Source organism: Lithobates pipiens, unplaced genomic scaffold (genome assembly GCF_037356315.1).
Source record: "Lithobates pipiens isolate NorthernLeopardFrog02 unplaced genomic scaffold, aLitPip1_a1.2 Scaffold_23, whole genome shotgun sequence".
Lineage (NCBI taxonomy): Eukaryota > Metazoa > Chordata > Amphibia > Anura > Ranidae > Lithobates > Lithobates pipiens.
In genome coordinates this window covers 305,203,748-305,222,488 of record NW_027507785.1, presented here as the reverse complement: position 1 = coordinate 305,222,488, position 18,741 = coordinate 305,203,748, and the positions used below count along the sequence as shown (strand labels likewise).

The 18,741-nt window shown below is 44.9% G+C and overlaps 1 protein-coding gene across 2 annotated transcripts in view; it reads left to right on the top strand.

The window, feature by feature from the left end:
• Nucleotides 1-7,327: 7,327 nt before the first annotated feature.
• Nucleotides 7,328-18,741, top strand: part of LOC143926588 (leucine-rich repeat and IQ domain-containing protein 3-like) — a 72,414-nt gene continuing 61,000 nt past the window's right edge. For both annotated transcript variants that reach the window (XM_077450472.1, XM_077450471.1), the window contains exon 1: nt 7,328-7,464. The gene's annotated coding sequence lies outside the window, so the exon portion shown is untranslated. The remainder of the gene's footprint in view (nt 7,465-18,741) is intronic.

The window sequence follows — 18,741 nt, the reverse complement described above, 5'->3', positions numbered from 1 at the left end:
ATGCAAAAAAAAAATAAAAAAAATCATGTTTTAATAGTTTGTTATAAAATTTTGCAAACGGGTCATTTTTCTCCTTCATTGAAGTGCGCTGATAAGGCGGCACTGATAGGCTGCATTGGTGGGCACTGATGGGCTGCATTGGTGGGCACTGATAGGCTGCATTGGTGGGCACTGATAGGCTGCACTGGTGGGCACTGATAGGCATAGTTAAGGCGACACTAATAGGCACAGATAAGGCGGCACCGATGGGCACAGATAAGGCGGCACTGATGGGCACAGATAAGATGGCACGGATGGGTGGCACGGATAAGTGGCACGGATGGGTGGCACGGATGGGCACTGATAGGTACCACAGATAGATGGGACTGATGGGCACTGATAGGTGGCACTGATAGGTGGCTCTGATAGGTGGCACTGCTGGGCACTGATGGGCGGCACTGCTGGGCACTGATGGGCGGCACTGCTGGGCACTGATGGGCGGCACTGGGGTGCAGCACCTTTGAGGCAGATTGGGTGGCACTGTGGGTGGCACTGTGGGGTGGCACGGTGGGTGGCACTGTGGGTGGCACTGTGGGCACTATGGGCACAGACGGGGGGCACTTACTTTTACTTTTATTTATCCTTCAGGATGGCACTGCGGGAGGCAGGTGGGCACTGGCAGGTGGCATGTGGTGCCTTGCATTGCTGGCCGTGATCGGGACTGATGTCCCGATCACGGCCGCCGGTGATCGGCTTTTTTTTTTTCTCCTCGCGCTGTCAGCACGAGGAGGAATAATAGCCGATTACCGGCTCCGTTCTATCACATGATCAGCTGTCATTGGCTGACAGCTGATCACGTGATAAGGGGTCGGGATCGACCCCTTGCACGGATCGGTGATCAGGCGAGTCTCATAGACTCGCCGATCACAGAGCGCGCCGCGCGCGCCCCTCAGGGGGCGCGCAGGCCGCTCGTAACCGGGACGACGTCAATAGACGTAGTCCCGGAAATCTAGGTCCGCGCTAATGCCGTCATGCGGCAATAGCGCGGTACCCAAGTGGTTAAACAAAAAAAATGTAGGGGTGATCAAATACCATCAAAAGAAAGCTCTATTTGTGGGGAAAAAAAAAATGTCAACTTTGTTTGGGTGCAGTGTCGCACAACCGCGCAATTGTCAGTTAAAACGACGCAGCTCTGCATCGCAAAAAATGGCCTGGTCAGGAAGGGGGTCAATTCTTCCGGGACTGAAGTGGTTAAAGGCATTTTTTTTTACAAAAAATTGCCTTATATCTGTACTTTTTTCCAACAGTAGATCACACTTGCCCCCAATAGGAAAACAACAAAAATCAACAACCAACCAAATGTTCTGACCTCTCTCTGCTGCAGCTGAAACAAAACAAGGATTTTGGGCTCAGTATACTGTATACCTTCCTTCCCCTGTATATAGTGATACGTGGATTGGAGCAGTTTGTGTAACGGGGGGGGGGGGGGGGGGGACATATGGTTAGATAAACAGCAGGAGAAGGGAGATTAGAGAAGGGGGGGGGGATTCACAGTTAGCTTTCACACATGAAACAAACATTCTGCAGAGGCTCCCTGTGCACATCATCCACACCGAAAACAGGTGTCGGGAAAATTCCGAAAAATTCACAAGAGTATTTAAGAAAATCGCACAACAGACGCCAAATACGAAGTGTAAATAAAAAAAAAAAAAAAAGAAGAAGTAGTAGAAATCAAAATAAAAACACGCTCTCTGCACCAACAATGTGACAGTTTGTACTAACGACGTGTCTTGGTACAAATTTGTGTTTTGTGGCGGGGGAGGGGAGATTGAGTGCCTAGGCATTGCTTTATCCTAAAATTCTCATTCACGTTGCCCTAGGGGGGGCCCAGAAACCACGTATTCAGGGGCCATAGATCAATGTGTGTTGGGTTGGGAGAAGCGGTTGCTTCGCTATGTGTTGCACCAACAAGTAATAAAAGAGGCATTTGTGTGTATTGTTGCTGCAGCCATCATTTATCTTAACCACTTCAGCCCCGAGAGGGTTTACCCCCTTCCTGACCAGAGCGTTTTTTTTGCAATTCGGGCACTGCGGCGCTTTAACTGACAATTGCGCGGTCGTGCGACGTGGCTCCCAAACAAAATTGATGCCTTTTTTTTCCCCCTACAAATAGAGATTTATTTTGGTGGTATTTGATCGCCTCTGTGGTTTTCATTTTTTGCGCTATAAACAAAAAAAGAGCGTCAATTTAAAAAAACGCATTATTTTTTACTATTTACTATAATAAATATCCCCCAAAAATATATATAAAAAAAAATTTCCTCAGTTTTTAGGCCGATACGTATTCTTCTACATATTTTTAGTAAAAAAAAAAAAAATTTCAATAAGCATTTATTGATTGGTTTGCGCAAAAGTTATAGTCTACAAAATAGGGGATAGTTTTATGGCATTTTTATTAATTTGTTTTTTTTTACTAGTAATGGCGGCGATCAACGATTTTTATCATGACTGCGACATTATGGCGGACACATCAGACAATTTTGACACATTTTTGGGACCATCATTGGCATTAATACAGCAATCAATGTTATAAAATTGCATTGACTACTGTAAAAATGTCACTGGCAGTGAAGGAGTTAACCACTAGGGGGCGGGGAGGGGTTTAAGTGTATCCTAGGGGTGTGTTTCTAATGCAGGCCATACACGGTCGAATTTCAAACGAATTTTCTTTTCAAAATCAGAAAATTCGTTTTTTTTTGTGATCTGATGGCGCCACCATTGATTTTCGAAATTCGGCTGACCAAGCCTTCAATTTCACCTCATGTTGCTACAGAAAATAATTTTCTTGGCCGGGAATCTTCTTTTCTCTCAGTAAATTTTCTTTTATCTCCGTACATTTTCTTTTCTTATTACATTTCTCGCACGATTCTCCCATCATTGATTAGAAAATCGTTTGTTTTTCAAAAAATTGCCAACATGTCCGATTCCTGAAATTGCATGAAAATCGGCTGTTGCTGCAGCCCACTAATGGTGCGAAATTCATACGAAAATTCTTAGATATGATTTTCGAAAGAAAATTCTTTCGAAATTCGAACCGTGTATGGTCGGCATAACTGTCTTTGGGCGTGGCTGTGTGTGACACCACACTGATCGCTGCTCCTGATGACAGGGAACTGGTGTAAAGGGGAACTCTGAAGTAAGGTTTGCTCTGAGAACCCTGATTTACCTTACTGTACTCACTCAGAGGCAGGAGAGAGAAGGGGGGAGACTTCAATCACAGACAGGGGTGGATGGTGAGCTCACTCAGCCCTCGTCAGTCATAACCTCATATCCAGATGTAGCTGAGGCTGCTGGAGTGTGGGCAGACAGAGTTGTAGGGGCGGGAGGAAGAGGAGCAGATCAAGCCCTTTCTCCTCTCCCATCTGTGTGGATGGAGGGGTAATTGTTAGTGCTGGCTTTGGGCAGTGTGAAAGAGAGTGTAATAGACACTCGGCTTACACAACTGCAGCCAGCAACCCTGTTGGAAAGCCATAGTCCAGTCTGAATCATGTGTCCGGGTTTCAGGCAGTCTGAAACCCAAACGCATGATTCCAAACCCGAACTGTCTGGGTGAATCCCGGACAGGAGGCAACCCTAGTTCTTTCTTTCTTTTTCTCCCTTCATCCTCCTTTCTTTCTTTCTTTCTTTCTTTCTTTCTGTGCCGCATGTCAGGCAGGTCCAGCAGTGTGGTGAGGGAAGGATTCTGCAAATTCGGCAGGCCTGACCCCCTCTGTCCGTTCTGGTAGGCCCAAGATACGGACGTTGTTCCCTCTAAGCCAGTTCTCGGTGTCTATGGCTTTGTTTTTGTAGGGCCTTGACCTGGATTTAGAGTGGCCGGAGGTCTCGTGAATCAGACCTAGTGGAGTCCTCTAGCTGGGAGATGCGGCCTTCTGCCTCAGTAAACCAGGACCTAAATTTGTCCATGTCATGACGGATGAGGCTGACATCCGTCACCAGGTGGTCTATTTTGACCATCACGGAGTTGTTGCCCACCTTTATGGCAGCCAGGATTTTTGTGCATGAGATGAGGCCTCCGGCACCTGGGCTGTTTGGGTGCCGACTGACATTGTAGGAGTGGGTAACCTCGGGGGCAAGATGGCTGTGGTGGAGGATGAACTCAGCTTACCCAGAGACAGTGGAGGTGCCCGTGGAGTGCCATGTGCCCTTCTGGACCCCAGGGTGACTGTGAAAAAGTAGTTTGTGAGGATTTTCAGCTGATAAGTAATAGCCTGCAGAATAAATGTAGGAGCGGAGCTCAGTCTCTGCACGTGTTTCTCCTCTCACATCCCAGCCACGTCCCCTCATGTATGAGGTTTACAACCACTTTAAGGACAGGCACAGGACAGGCGCAGAAGGTCACGTGATGTTGAATTTTGTTGGTGGAACAAGCACTGACAATGTTTTTAAAAAAATGTTTTGCTTACCCCACTTGCCGCCCACCCACTGTCAAATGACGACGGGGCGGTGCAGCTCTTGTTCTGGGCCACCATCATATGACGTGAAGCGATCGCGGCCGCACCGTGTTGCTAGGACACGGTGTGACCCCGATCTGTGTAGAGTGTCCGCGGCTCTTTAACCATGTGATCTTCTATGTCCAATCATAGCCGTTCAAATGTAAACACGGAGATGTCGGTAATCGGCTCTCCTCGCCTCACACTGGCAGAGTGTGAGGAGAGGAGAGCCAATCAGCGGCATCTCCTCACAGGGGTACAGCTAGGGAATTAATCAGGGCACTGATCATCAGTGCCCTGATTACAATATATAAAGTGTAAAAATACCATGCCCACCAATGCCAGCATACAGTGCCCATCAATGATAGTGATCAGAGCCCACCAGTGGCAGCAATCAGTGCCCACACTGCCCACAAGTGCCACAAATCAGTGCCCATTAGTCATGTCAGTCAGATCTGGCAATTAGTGCTGCCCATCAATGCCCATCACTGCTGTCCATCATTGTCCATCAGTGCCACCCATCAGTGCTATGTACCGCCTATCCATGCCCAACACTGCTGTCTATCAGTGCCCATCAGTGCCACCTATTAGTGCCCATCAGTGCCACCAACCAGTGCTCATCAGTGCCACCTATCAGTGTGGCATATTAGTGCCTCCTCATCAGTGCCCATAAGTGCCGCAATATCAGTGACCATAAGTGCCACCTCATCCCACCAGTACCTCATCCCACCCAATACCCACCAGTTCAGCGTATCAGTGCCGCCTCATCAGCGCTCATCACTTAGTTACAAAACTTACTGACACAAAAAAAGTAAAAAAAAAAAATTTTTGGCCCTTTTTTTTTTTTTTTTTTTTTTTATAAAAAACCCAGCAGTGATTAAATACCACCAAAAGAAACCTCTATTTGTGTGAAGAAAATGATAAAAAATTTGTTTGGGTACAGTGTAGCATGACCGTGCAATTGTCATTCAGAGTGTGAAAGCTTGGGCAGGAAGGGGCTGTTCGTGCCTGGTAGGCAAGTGGTTAAAGAGGACGTAAACCCTGATGGCTTTAAGTCCTCTTTGTCTCCCTGCAAAGGTAAAGCATGATGGGCTACTATGCATCGCATAGTAGCCCATTATGTGTCACTTACCTGACACAGGAGCCAGCGAAGTCACCGCTGTCCCCTGTAGTCCGGAGTGCCCATCTTCTTCCAGGTGTCGCTGCTCCGGCCACTCACAGCGCCGGAGCAGCGATGACGTCACTCCTGCGAATGCGCACGGGAGCCGCCACTAACGACATATCGCCGTTAGCAGCGGCATGCTGCTAACGGCGATAGTGCGCCTGCGCACCGCTGTCTACGACGCATGCGCCGTAAACAGCTGTCACTGTCCTTTACTAAATATCTCCTAAACCGAGATATTTCTTGGACCTACAGGTAAGCCTTAATCTAGGCTTACCTGTAGGTCAAAGTGGTTTGTAAGGGTTTACAACCACTTTAAGGACTACACTCAGTGTGGATGTAAACAAAAGGGCGGGATGCTGGTGACCTCAGTACCCACATGTGTCTATATTTAGTTAAACACACATAAACAAAGAGGTGGGATGCTGGTGACTTGAATGCCCTTATATGGACACCTGCTTATGTTTAGTAACTAACATTGTGTCTAAATAAGTTTTTGTGGCGCTAGCGGACGATTTAAGGGTTAAAAGTGCTGCTGCCAAGGCGCTTTGCAGGCACTTTGGTGGCACTGCCCATTGATATTAAAGCGCCTGCACATCGCCCCAGATGAGGCTTTTTTCAGACTCTTTACAGGTGCTATTTTTAGCGCTAAGGCACCTTAAAAAATGCCTCCAGTGGGAAAGGGGTCTTAGATAGAGGTGAGTTTGGAGGATGGAGGATGCCCAGTAGTATTACAGTGATCTGTAGCATCACATGCACCAAATATTATGTGTGGCCCTTTGGTGATGTCAGGCTCCATACCTGAAGGGCCCCTTTATCTAAAAAGTCATCCACCAGTGACCTACACAATCATTTTAAATTAAACTTAAAGCGGGAGTCCGCCGGGACTCCGCGTTTTTTTTTTTTTTTTTTAAAAGCCAGCAGCTACAAATACTGCAGCTGCTGACTTTTAAAATAGTGACACTTACCTGTCCAGCGCGCCCGCGATGTCGGCACCCGAAGCCGATCTCTAGATCGTCTCTCGGGTACTGCCGCCGCCATCTTGGGTATGGGAATCAGGAAATGGAGCCTTTCGGCTTCATTTCCCGGTTCCCTACTGCGCATGCGCGAGTTGTGCTGCGCAATAAGGACGGTCCCCGCTGCCTCTGGGATCTGTGTGTTTCCCAGCAGGCAGCGGGGCACTTGCGGAAAGGGGCGGGCTCTTGCGGAAAGGGGCGTAATCTACGCCCCTTTCCGCAGAGAGCTATCCCGGAAGTGGGTGTAGATACCTGTACTGTACAGGTATCTGTACCCCCCTCCCCCCTGAAAGGTGCCAATTGTGGCGCCGGAGGGGGGGAGGGTTCCGATGAGCGGAAGGTCCACTTTAGGGTGGACCTCCGATTTAAAAGCAACAACCTTTTTCAGAGATGGTGTAAACAATGCTCACTATAAAAAATAAATAAAAAAATGCAATAGATAGTAAATACATTTAAACTGATGTCCTGTCATATCACATAAATGTAGCAAAACTGTTATAGCGTAATACAAATAAAGTGTGATTTTATTTATTCTATTGTCATCTAATCATTTGCCTTGCTATCAAAGCAGATGGTGACATTGTTTAAAAAAAAAAAAAAAGGATTTTACAATTTGATAATCTCTGAAGTGTGAACAATTCACCTTAACTATTTGCATACTGGTAGAGCAGGGTGAGCCCTGGTGAGGTGTGCGCCGTCAGGCTGGTTGTGTCACTTTAAGGCTGGTGGTTTCCATAGCAGCGGAGTGCAACACACATCATGGATCCGCACAGCCCAGGGAGAGACTAGCAGGCTGTACAGGAGCTGAGAGCCACAGGTAATTGTAGACAACACTCAGAAAGTGTCACCTGGGAGAGGAAATATATCCGCTCAGCTTTCCTACAATATAATGGGGGCTCAGCACAGGGAGATCTCTTCCCTCTTACCAGAAGAGTCCACAATAATTTCTGCAAAGCAACCCCCTGATCTACCCCCCTCCTGTCTCTGCTTCCCTGCGCACCCCTCCTATTTATCCCTCTCCACTTGTCAATTTATTCTTGATTCTTTTCCTTTTTTCTTCTATGAGTTTTTAGTCTCTTTCCTAATCTATTTCTTCTTCCTTCCTCCTTGTTTTCTGTCTCTCCATCTAGTCTTTCTTTCTTTCTTTTTCTTTCTTTCTTTTTTCCCTGTCTTGTGTATGCCTTTCTTTCTCTTTCCTTTTCTATTCACCTTTCTCTTTCATGATTTTATCCTTCCTTCTTCTATCTCTCATAATGTATTCCTATTCCCTTGCCCATTTTTATTCTTTCCTGGTCTTATTCTATTTTTCCTCTTTTCCTCCCTCCCTCCTTCCTTCCTTCCTTCCTTCCTTCCTTATCTCTCTTATCTCTCACAATATATTCCTCCTTATCTATCTTTTTTTTCTTTCCTGATCTTCTCCTATTTATTTTTTTCCCCTTCCTTCATTTCTTTCTTCCCCACTTCCTTCCTTCGTTTCTCTTGTGTCGATCTCTCATTTACGCCTTTTTTTTCTTTTTCTTGATTTCTCCATTCCATTCTCCCTCTTTTGCACTGTATTCCTCTCTTCCTCTTTCCTTGGCCATCTTTATTATCTTTCTTACTTTTACCTTTTCCTTCTTCCCTCTCTCAATGTATGGTCCCTTTCAGACCTATGGATCCGTATTTAGTGCTCCGCTTGCTCAGCAGGGATCGCTCCGCTGATCCCCGCTGAGCCGGCAAATGACAAGCCTGCCTCTGCACTCTGTGCAGGGACGGACCCGTCAGAGCCCCGCTCTCTCCTATGGGGGGGTCTGATAATTACAGACCGCCTGTCCGTTTTCAACCGATCTGATCCGCCAGACGGATGAAAAATAGGGTTTGCATCCGTCTGGATTTTGCGGATCGGATTGGGGCAGATCGGATGTCAGCGGACATGTCACCACTGCTCCATAGAGGTGCATGGAGCGCCCGTTCAGATCTGCCTGAAAAAATGGACAGGCGGATCTGAACAGTGTGAAAGGGGCCTATTCCTCTATTTCTCTTTCCTCATCTATCTTTATTATCTTTACTGATCATCTACCATTCTTCTTCTCTGCCTTCATGTTTCCTCCTTTCTGAATTTTCTGCTTATTATTATTATTATTATTATTATACAGTGTAGCTCTAACCCCTGAAGGAGCTTCTGGTTATTTTTGGGCTTACCATTACCTTCCGTTCTCCTTGTTGCACGTCTAGGGGATGTCCCGTGCTAGATGGCCCAGTAACTTGAGACTGACAATAGATCCACTTGAATGGATTTTATTTGCAAACTTCAACCATTGAACAGCCTTTAACTTGGGATCAGAGGGTTGGAAAGGAATTCAGGTACTCTCAGTGTCAGAGTCTATAAACGTTCCGTACTTTGACTGCATCCAGAGAATAGCCATTCGCAGTTGGATGAACACTCAGGTTGGACAGTCCCTCATTTGTGGACCTAATAGTAATAGCTAGTGATGATTACAGACTGACTGTCCCTTCTCCACACAGCGTCCTTTCCATACACTGACAAAAGACAGAATGTAAAATGGCCACCAGATCAGGTCTATTTATAAGGTAGGGGGTATGTCCATGTGCTGAAATGTCTCAATTGGCTGTCCTGTACCCCATGATGGATGTGTCATGGGTCAAAGTTCTTCACAATGTAAACGAACAGCGCCGGTTTGGCGACTCGTGAACGAGAAAAGTTTGCACGAACCGACCGCCGGGCGAACTGCAGGGCCATCTCTATTTATGATCAGCGACAGACTCAACAGTATATACGAGTCCAATCTTTAATGAAAAGCTACACACAAAGCAGACGTGGTCAGGGTCAGGTTTCACATTGTCATAGTTTTACTTTAGAGCAGCAGAGGGAGGAATTGATAAATGAAGCTGCAATTCTGGATTCATTCTATCCCTTTGCTCCTCCACAGCTATGACTTGCCCTGTGACGGCATGGATAAATGTCCCCCGTTGTATTTTACAGGACAAGACATAGAAATAGACAGCCCAGTATTTTTTTTTACAAAAAAGTTCACATTAAAGCAGGGGTGCCCAACCTATGGAAGAGCGATAGATAAAGGGAGGAGGGTCTCCAACCCTGTCAAAATGAGGGGAAAGACAAGTAAAGTTAACAAGACAGCCACCCCGGCTACAAGTCCGGTCGGGATCCAAAAATATTTAGCTGCAAACTCTAGTATAAGAGAGGATGAAGGGACTGACAGCCCCAGAACAGATACATCTATTCGCCCAGGCCCAAGTAGACAGAAGGGGGAAGAGGGAAGGGGGGTAAAAAATACCACGAGTAAGTCAAGCGAGATTAAAAAAAAAAGCGGGGTAAATTTACAGAATGTAGAAATAGACCAGAATAATTCCCGGGGGGAGGGGGAGGTGGTTAACAGGGAGACAGAAGAAATGATTCCGGATAGCCATAGAGAAACCCTCCAACCCCCACAAATCAGGGAGATGCTCTCTGAGATGTTCTCGAGAATGGAGATCTCCCTAAGGGCAGATATCGCAACAATAAGAAGTGATATAGGTTTGGTATTGGGGAGAGTTGAGGAGTTAGAAAACAGAGTTGAGTCTCAAGAGAGTAAGATGGAGGGAATCTTAGAGCAGATAACAGCCCTCCGGAAATCAAATAGAGCATTTAGATATAAGCTGGAGGACCAAGAAAATAGAAGTAGGAGAAAGAATATACGGATAAAAGGTCTCCCCGAGTCATATGGTGGGTCGGCTCTGGGCGAGATAGCTCAACAGATTTTTAACCCTTTATTAGATAAGGAAGTCACAGCCCCTTTGAAAATTGATAGAATACATAGAATGACTCTACCCCGGGGGATTAGAACAGAAGCACCTCGAGACGTTATAGTGAGATTTCACAATGTAGTAGAAAAAATGCAGGTAATGAGAAGAGGGAGAACACAGTCTGGGGTGGTCCATGAGGGCACGGAACTGCAGATCTACCCTGATTTAGCGGGTGAGACATTGGGAAGGAGGAGATGCTTAAAACCACTTACTGAACTGCTGAGAGCGGCGGACATCCCATATCAATGGGGATTTCCTGCATGCCTCATAGGAAAGAAAGAGGGACGATCTGCAGTTCTGCGCTACCCTGAAGACCTCCCAGAATTTTGTGAACAGTTAGGTATAATCCCCGCCCCTCAGATAGAATGGAGTAGTGAAGATGTATTAGGGGCGGAAGGGAATAGTACCCGGGGGAGGAAAGGGCAGGGCCGACCAATCAGGGGGAGTCGAAAGTAGATTACTGGAATTGAGCTGAACTGATGAATTTGCACTGAGAGTTGAGGGGTGAGGGGGGGGAATTGGGGGGAGGGAGGGAGGGTAGGCGAGAGGAGTCTTGGGCGGATTAAGGTTCAAGCTCCAGGGATACTATGGGGGTGAGGCGAACACAAACAGCGGCCCACCAATGCCATAGGCTTAACGGGAAGGGGGGTGTCCTACCCAGTCTCACGAGACGTTCCGTTATAGGACAAAGGGGGTTCTGGGAGGGGAGATGGAGGGAGGGAGGGAAAGGGAGGGGGGTGGTTTTCGGTTGCTTTTTTGGGCTCTCACTCGGTCCTCCCATGGGACTAGCAGGTACAGGCACCACTGGATCCACTAGACGCTTAGGAGGAAAGGAAAAAAGAAAGAAGAAAGGGAAATAAAGAAGAGAAGGAAAGAAAAGGAAAAAAAAAAGAGAAAAAAAAATAGGGAGGGGAATTATCCCAGTAGAGAGGTATGGTAGTCCTTAATGTTGTTACGTATAATGTAAGGGGTTTAAATTCAAAAAGGAAAAGATTCCGGGTAAATGACGAACTGCAATATATGGACGCAAATATAGTGTGTTTGCAGGAGACGCATATAACATGCACTTCTGGGGTTAGACTGAATTCGGCCAATTACCCGGTGTGGTTCTACGGGGATTCCCCATCCCCCTTCTCGAGAGGGGTTGCAATAGGGTTCAGTAGAACAATAAGATTTAACCTAGAAGAGCGACTGGTGGATCCGGAGGGTCGTTACCTATGCCTAAAAGGTATGCTGTTTAATTTTAAATGTACAATTGTTAATATCTATGCCCCAAATAAGAATACGGGTCGATTCGTGAAGAAAGTTTTGAATAAAATAGAAGATTTTAAAGAAGGGAAATTAATTTTGGCAGGTGATTTCAATTGGAGCATGAACCCCAAAATAGATACTACAGGGGTGGGGCCTAGGATATCTGAACATAAACTGAGGTCATTTTCAAGAGTATTAACTGCATACCAATTATATGATACTTGGAGAACACTGCACCCTAAAGATAGGGATTATACATGTTTTTCCTCGGTCCATGGTTCCTTTTCCCGTATAGATTATATCTTCCTGGAGCATTCATTTTTAAGGGCACTTAAGAAGGCTGAAATAAAGATAAGAACTGTTTCAGATCATGCTCCTGTGCTGATTCAGTTGGAGATCGGGGGGGACCATGGACCGAGGACGAATTGGAGACTGAATGAATCTCTATTACAGGACAAAGATACAGCAGAAAGGATTGAGCAGGAGATTATACAATTCTTTAGTCTGAATGACATCCCGGAAACATCTAGCCCTGTATTATGGGAAGCGCACAAGGCAGTTATAAGAGGCGTATTAATAGGGATTGGTGCAGGGAAAAAGAGAGAGAGGGAGAAGAAGAAATCCCTATTATACGAGGAAATTCAGAGATTGGAACAGTTGGGGAGACCATGGGGGCTTCAGGACACCCAAGATTTAATAACAAAAAAACGTGAGTTAGATGATTGCTTAGAGCAGAATAGGAGATCGATCTATCATATTTTGGGAAGAGAAAGGTACCAATGGGGGAATAAATCAGGTAAATGGCTGGCTAGGAGGGTGAAGGAAAAGAAAAATAGAACTTTCATTCCAAACGTAAGAAATGCTGCGGGGGACTTACAAAATATGCCAGACGATATTGTTAACACATTCTTCACATATTATCAGGGCCTATATAATATTGGGCAACAGGATAAGGGTGAGAATCAAGTAGAGGAGGGAATAAAGGAATATCTAAATCAGTTAGATATCCCCAGGGCCAGGCAATTAGAAATGGAAGCATTAGAAACCCCAATAACAAGGGCGGAGGTTGAGAGGGCGATCAAAAATACAGCTAAAGGAGGGTGCCCGGGGCCCGATGGTTTCCCGATCTCCTATTATAAACAATTCCAAAAACAGCTAGTCCCAAGATTATGCGACTATTTTAATGCAGTGGGGAAGGGTCAAGCATTTCGTGAAGAAACACTTCTGACACATGTGGTCCTGATCTTAAAAGAGGGAAAAGACCCGGCGGCAGTAGAAAGCTATAGGCCAATTTCTTTATTAAATTCAGACATTAAATTGTTTGCAAAAATTATTGCAGAGAGATTGGGACCACATGTGCCAGAATGGATATTGCAGGATCAGGTTGGATTTATTGAGGGGAGAGAGGGTCGGGATAACACATTAAAGACCATTATGTTATGCCAAGAAGCGGTAAGACGGGGCACCCCTGCGGTGCTCATGTCAATAGACGCGGAAAAGGCATTTGACCGAGTGGGGTGGAGGTTCTTGTTTGAGGTTCTGGAAAGGTATGGAGTGGGGGACCGTATGAGGGGTTGGGTAGACGCCCTTTATACCCACCCTAAAGCTAGAATAAGAATAAACGGGGCCCTGTCCTGCCCCCTTGAGTTATTCAATGGGACAAGACAGGGCTGCCCGCTATCCCCATTATTATTTATACTGTCACTAGAACCTCTGTTGAGGGCCATTAGGATGAATTCAAACATTTATGGGATAAGGGCTGCTGACAGGGAGTTCAAGGTTGCGGCGTTTGCCGACGACCTTTTGCTCTATATTTCCAACCCTGGGTCTTCCATACCAGCATTAATGGAAGAACTATCAAGTTATGGGAAGGTCTCTAACTTCAAGGTTAATACATCTAAATCCGAAATTCTGAATCTGAATATTTCTATAACAGAGCAGAGCCGTCTTCGGTCTAAATTCCCCTTTAGATGGTGTGGGAGGGAATTGGTCTACTTGGGAATAAGGCTGACAGCAGAGGTGAGTGATCTGTTTGAGGCCAATTATATACCCTTATTAAATAAAATTAAACAGAATTTGGAAAGGTGTCAATATAAAGCTCTATCATGGACAGGTAGAATAAACGTAGTTAAAATGTTTATTTTACCAATCTTTTCCTATACATGCCAAATGATCCCAATAGTGTTACCACAGGTTTATTTAAATAAATTAAAAATTTTGATTAACAGATTTATATGGAAAAAAAAAGCGGCAAGGGTGGCTCGGAATACCCTGATCAGAAGTAAAGAAAGGGGAGGGTTGGCAATGCCGGATCTCCAAAAGTATTATGAGGCTATAGCAATCTCTCGAATACCGGACTGGATTTATAATAAAAAGGGTAAGGACTGGGCTGAATTAGAAATTAAGTTAAGTAGAAGGGATTTAGGGGAAATAGTATGGATACCTGCAAAACACAGAGAATTAGGCCCTAACACAAGCACACTCACAAAAAATTTATTTCAGATATGGGACACAATAAACAAACGATATAACTGGGAACACAACTCACCACTAATGCCACTACTGGACACTAAATTCTTTATCCCAGGTCAAGAGGAATATTTATATTATAGTAGTTGGGTTAAGAAAGATAATATTAAAGTACAGGAGGTGATGGAAGGTAATAGGATGTGCACATATGAAGAAATTATAGGGAAATGGGGACATAAACCATTAGACAAATGGAGATATTTTCAATTATATTATTTTATTCAGTCTTTACCACAGCCACTACGGGGTATGGAACAACTTAGACCGTTGGAGAAGCTATTAGTGAACCGACAGTGCCTTCAAAAAAGAATCTCAAAATTTTATAAAATTCTAATAGAAAGAATAGAGCAAAATTACCCTCCCTATTTAGAAAAATGGGAAAACGAAATCGGGTCCTTAGGTGATGATGGCCATAGAAATAGGATAATTAGACGAACCTACTCGGTTACCGTAGATTCGCAAACACGAGAGATGTCATATAAACTTTTAACAAGATGGTACATAACCCCACAACAAGGAAATAAAATATGTAGTGCGACCCCCCGGCTATGCTGGAGAGGCTGCATGGGGGAGGGGTCTTTTGCCCACATATGGTGGCTGTGCCCTAAGATACAGATATTTTGGGATAAAGTAATAGAAACTATTTTTGAAATAACAGGGGAAAGGATTAGGAGGGATCCATGGGTATGTTTGTTTCATGATATAGAAAAAGGAGAGAAGGAGTATGCGTATTCCTTGATACCCTCTTTATTAAATGCTGCTAAATCATTGATACCGCTTAGATGGAAAAGAGCTGACCCGCCCTCAATGAGGGAGTGGGCAGATAGGTTAGAAAAGACTCGAATCATAGAAGAGTCAATGTACAAACTGGATAACTTGGAGGAAAGGTACCAAAATAAATGGCGTCTTTGGGTATTGTTTGGTAAAACTGAAAGCTATCTGAAGAGGATTGAAAGCTAGTTAAAAGGAGTCCCATGGAGTAGGATCGAGTGAGGGAGGGGTGGGAAGGGGGGGGGGGAGGGAATAGGAAGATAACCTGTATAAGAAATGATGTTGTATTTAACATGTGAAATAGTTTATATATGAATCGTGGTTTTTTGTAAATTTTGGAAAATCCTATAAATAAAGAATTAAAAAAAAAAACCTATGGAAGAGCGAGAGCCACATTAGTGACTTGGTAACCGGTCGTGGGCCACAATGAGCAGAGTGGGCAGATGACAGGTCCATATACACTCTGCATGTGCAGAGCAAACACGGACACAACTTCTTCTCTATATCCCCCCCCCCCCATCTGCTCAGACAGAAGGGGACGGATCCCCTTCTGTTTTTTTTTAAGTGGATTGGATTGGACATAGGGGGGTGTAAAAGGACATAAGTCAGTTTACATCTGCCGCTCTATAAAGGTGAATGGAGGGTCCAATTGGGTCCACCTGTCTGACAGACAGGTGGAGCTGATCGTGTGAAAGTAGGGTTGCCATCAGGTTAAACGCAAACACTTTAGCGGTGCACAGCAATTTTTTTATAGTATAAACTATACATATGTTTTTTGCAATTAATTGATTTACACAGAGTACCCCTTTTACCTCTGAATCCACAGAGTTGCCCCTTTTTTGCTCTGAATCCGCAGAGTTGCCCCTTTTTTTGCTCTGAATCCGCAGAGTCCATTTACACTGTGAGGGGGGACTCTGCAGACTCTGATGTAGAGGAGAACTCTGGGGACTCTGACATAAGGGATCCTCTGGGAACCCTGATTTAAGGGGAAACACTGGGAACTCTGATGTACAGAGAGGACTCTGATGTGAAAGGGGCTTAAGTCTTCTTTCACACTGATGCACAGCGGTTTACCTGCACCTCAACTGACCTCAGTCTTCACTTCTTCCTCAGGATTCCTGCAGGTATCGCAGACTGCTGCTGTCCCTGAGGCGGGTATGGCTGGTGGCTGCTGCCGGCTGTCCTCCAGGGCTGGTACTGCTGGTGGGTTCTGTTGGCGGGTATTGCTGGCTGGTACTGCTGTTGGGTAGAGCTGGCTGGTATTGCTAGCAGGTACTGCTGGTTGGTACTGCTGGTTGGTTCTGCTGGCTGATACTGCTGGCGGGTACAGCTGGTTTGTACTGCTGGTGGGTACTTATTTCTGGTACTGCTGGCAGGGTACTGATGTTTGGTACTGCTGGTGGATAGTGCTGGGGGTACTGCTTGCAGGTACAGCTGGTTCGTACTGCTGGCTGGTACTGCTTGTGAGTATTGCTGGCGGGTACTGTTGGCTTGTACTGCTGGTTGGAACTTCTTGCAGGTACAGCTGGCTGGTACAGCTGGCTGGTACTGCTGGCAGGTACTGATGGCTGGTACTGTTGATTGGTGCTGCTGGCTGGTACTGTTGATTGGTAGTGTTGGCTGGTACTATTCTATTCTTTTCTATTCTATTCGAAATTCCAATTTATTCTATCGAAAAACAGTTATAGTCTTTTTATTCTATTCTATTCTATAGTTTTTTTCTATTTTATTCTTTTACAGTGCCTTGCGAAAGTATTCGGCCCCCTTGAACTTTTCAACCTTTTGCCACATTTCAGGCATAAAGATAAAGATATAAAATTTAAATTTTTTGTAAAGAATCACCAACAAGTGGGATACAATTGTGAAGTGGAACAAAATCTATTGGATATTTTAAACTTTTTTAGCAAATAAAAAACTGAAAAGTGGTGCGTGCAAAATTATTCGGCCCCTTTACTTTTAGTGCAGCAAACTCACTCCAGAAGTGATCCAATGTTGTCCTAAATGACTGATGGTGATAAATAGAATCCACCTGTGTGTAATCAAGTCTCTGTATAAATGCACCTGCTCTGTGATAGTCTCAGGGTTCTGTTGAAAGCACAGAGAGCATCATGAAGACCAAGGAACACACCAGACAGGTCCGTAATACTGTTGTGGAGAAGTTTAAAGCCGGATTTGGATACAAAAAGATTTCCCAAGCTTTAAACATCCCAAGGAGCACTGTGCAAGCGATCATTTTGAAATGGAAGGAGTATCATACCACTGCAAATCTACCAAGACCTGGCCGTCCCTCTAAACTTTCAGCTCAGACAAGGAGAAGACTGATCAGAGATGCAGCCAAGAGGCCCATGATCACTCTGGATGAACTGCAGAGAACTACAGCTGAGGTGGGAGAGTCTGTCCATAGGACAACAATCAGTCGTACACTGCACAAATCTGGCCTTTATGGAAGAGTGGCAAGAAGAAAGCCATTTCTCAAAGATATCCATAAAAAGTCTCGTCTAAAGTTTGCCACAAGCCACCTGGGAGACACACCAAACATGTGGAAGAAGGTGCTCTGGTCAGATGAAACCAAAATTGAACTTTTTGCCCACAATGCAAAACAATATGTTTGGCGTAAAAGCAACACAGCTCATCACCCTCAACACACCATCCCCACTGCCAAACATGGTGGTGGCAGCATCATGGTTTGGGCCTGCTTTTCTTCAGCAGGGACAGGGAAGATGGTTAAAATTGAGGGGAAGGTGGATGCAGCCAAATACAGGACCATTCTGGATGAAAACCTGTTGGAGTCTGCAAAAGACCTGAAACTGGGACGGAGATTTATCTTCCAACAAGACAATGATCCCAAACATACAGCAAAATCTACAAAGGAATGGTTCACAAATAAACATATCCAGGTGTTGGAATGGCCAAGTCAAAGTCCAGACCTGAATCCAATCGAGAATCTGTGGAAAGAGCTGAAAACTGCTGTTCACAAACGCTCTCCATCCAGCCTCACTGAGCTCGAGCTGTTTTGCAAGGAACAATGGGCAAGAATTTCAGTCTCTCGATGTGCAAAACTGATAGAGACATACCCCAAGCGACTTGCAGCTGTAATCGCAGCAAAAGGTGGCTCTACAAAGTATTAACGCAAGGGGGCCGAATAATTTTGCACGCTCCACTTTTCATTTTTTTATTAGTTAAAAAAGTTTCAAAAATCCAATAGATTTCGTTCCACTTCACAATTGTGTCCCACTTGTTGGTGATTTTTCACCAAAAAATTTTTTTTTATATCTTTATGTTTGAAGCCTGAAATGTGGCAAAAGGTTGAAAAGTTCAAGGGGGCTGAATACTTTCGCAAGGCACTGTATGTATGATGTTATAATTGAACTGTTCCGCAGTTTAAAGGGGAACTCCAGGAATGAATGAAAAATATATAATTTTTTTTTTTAGCGAAGACCCTAGAGAATAAAATGGCGATCGTTGCAATATTTTATGTCACACTGTATTTGCGCAGCTGCCTTTCAAATGCAATTTTTTTTGGAGGATATACATTTTCATGAATAAAAAAAAATTAATAAAAAAAAAATTACGTTTTTTAATTTAATGTGAAAGATGATGTTACGCCGAGTACCGTATATACTCGAGTATAGGCCGACCCGAATATAAGCCGAGGCCCCCAATTTACCCCCAAAAAAACTGGCAAACTTATTGACTCGTGTATAAGCCGAGGGTGAGACATGCCTGTCCATCCCTGTGT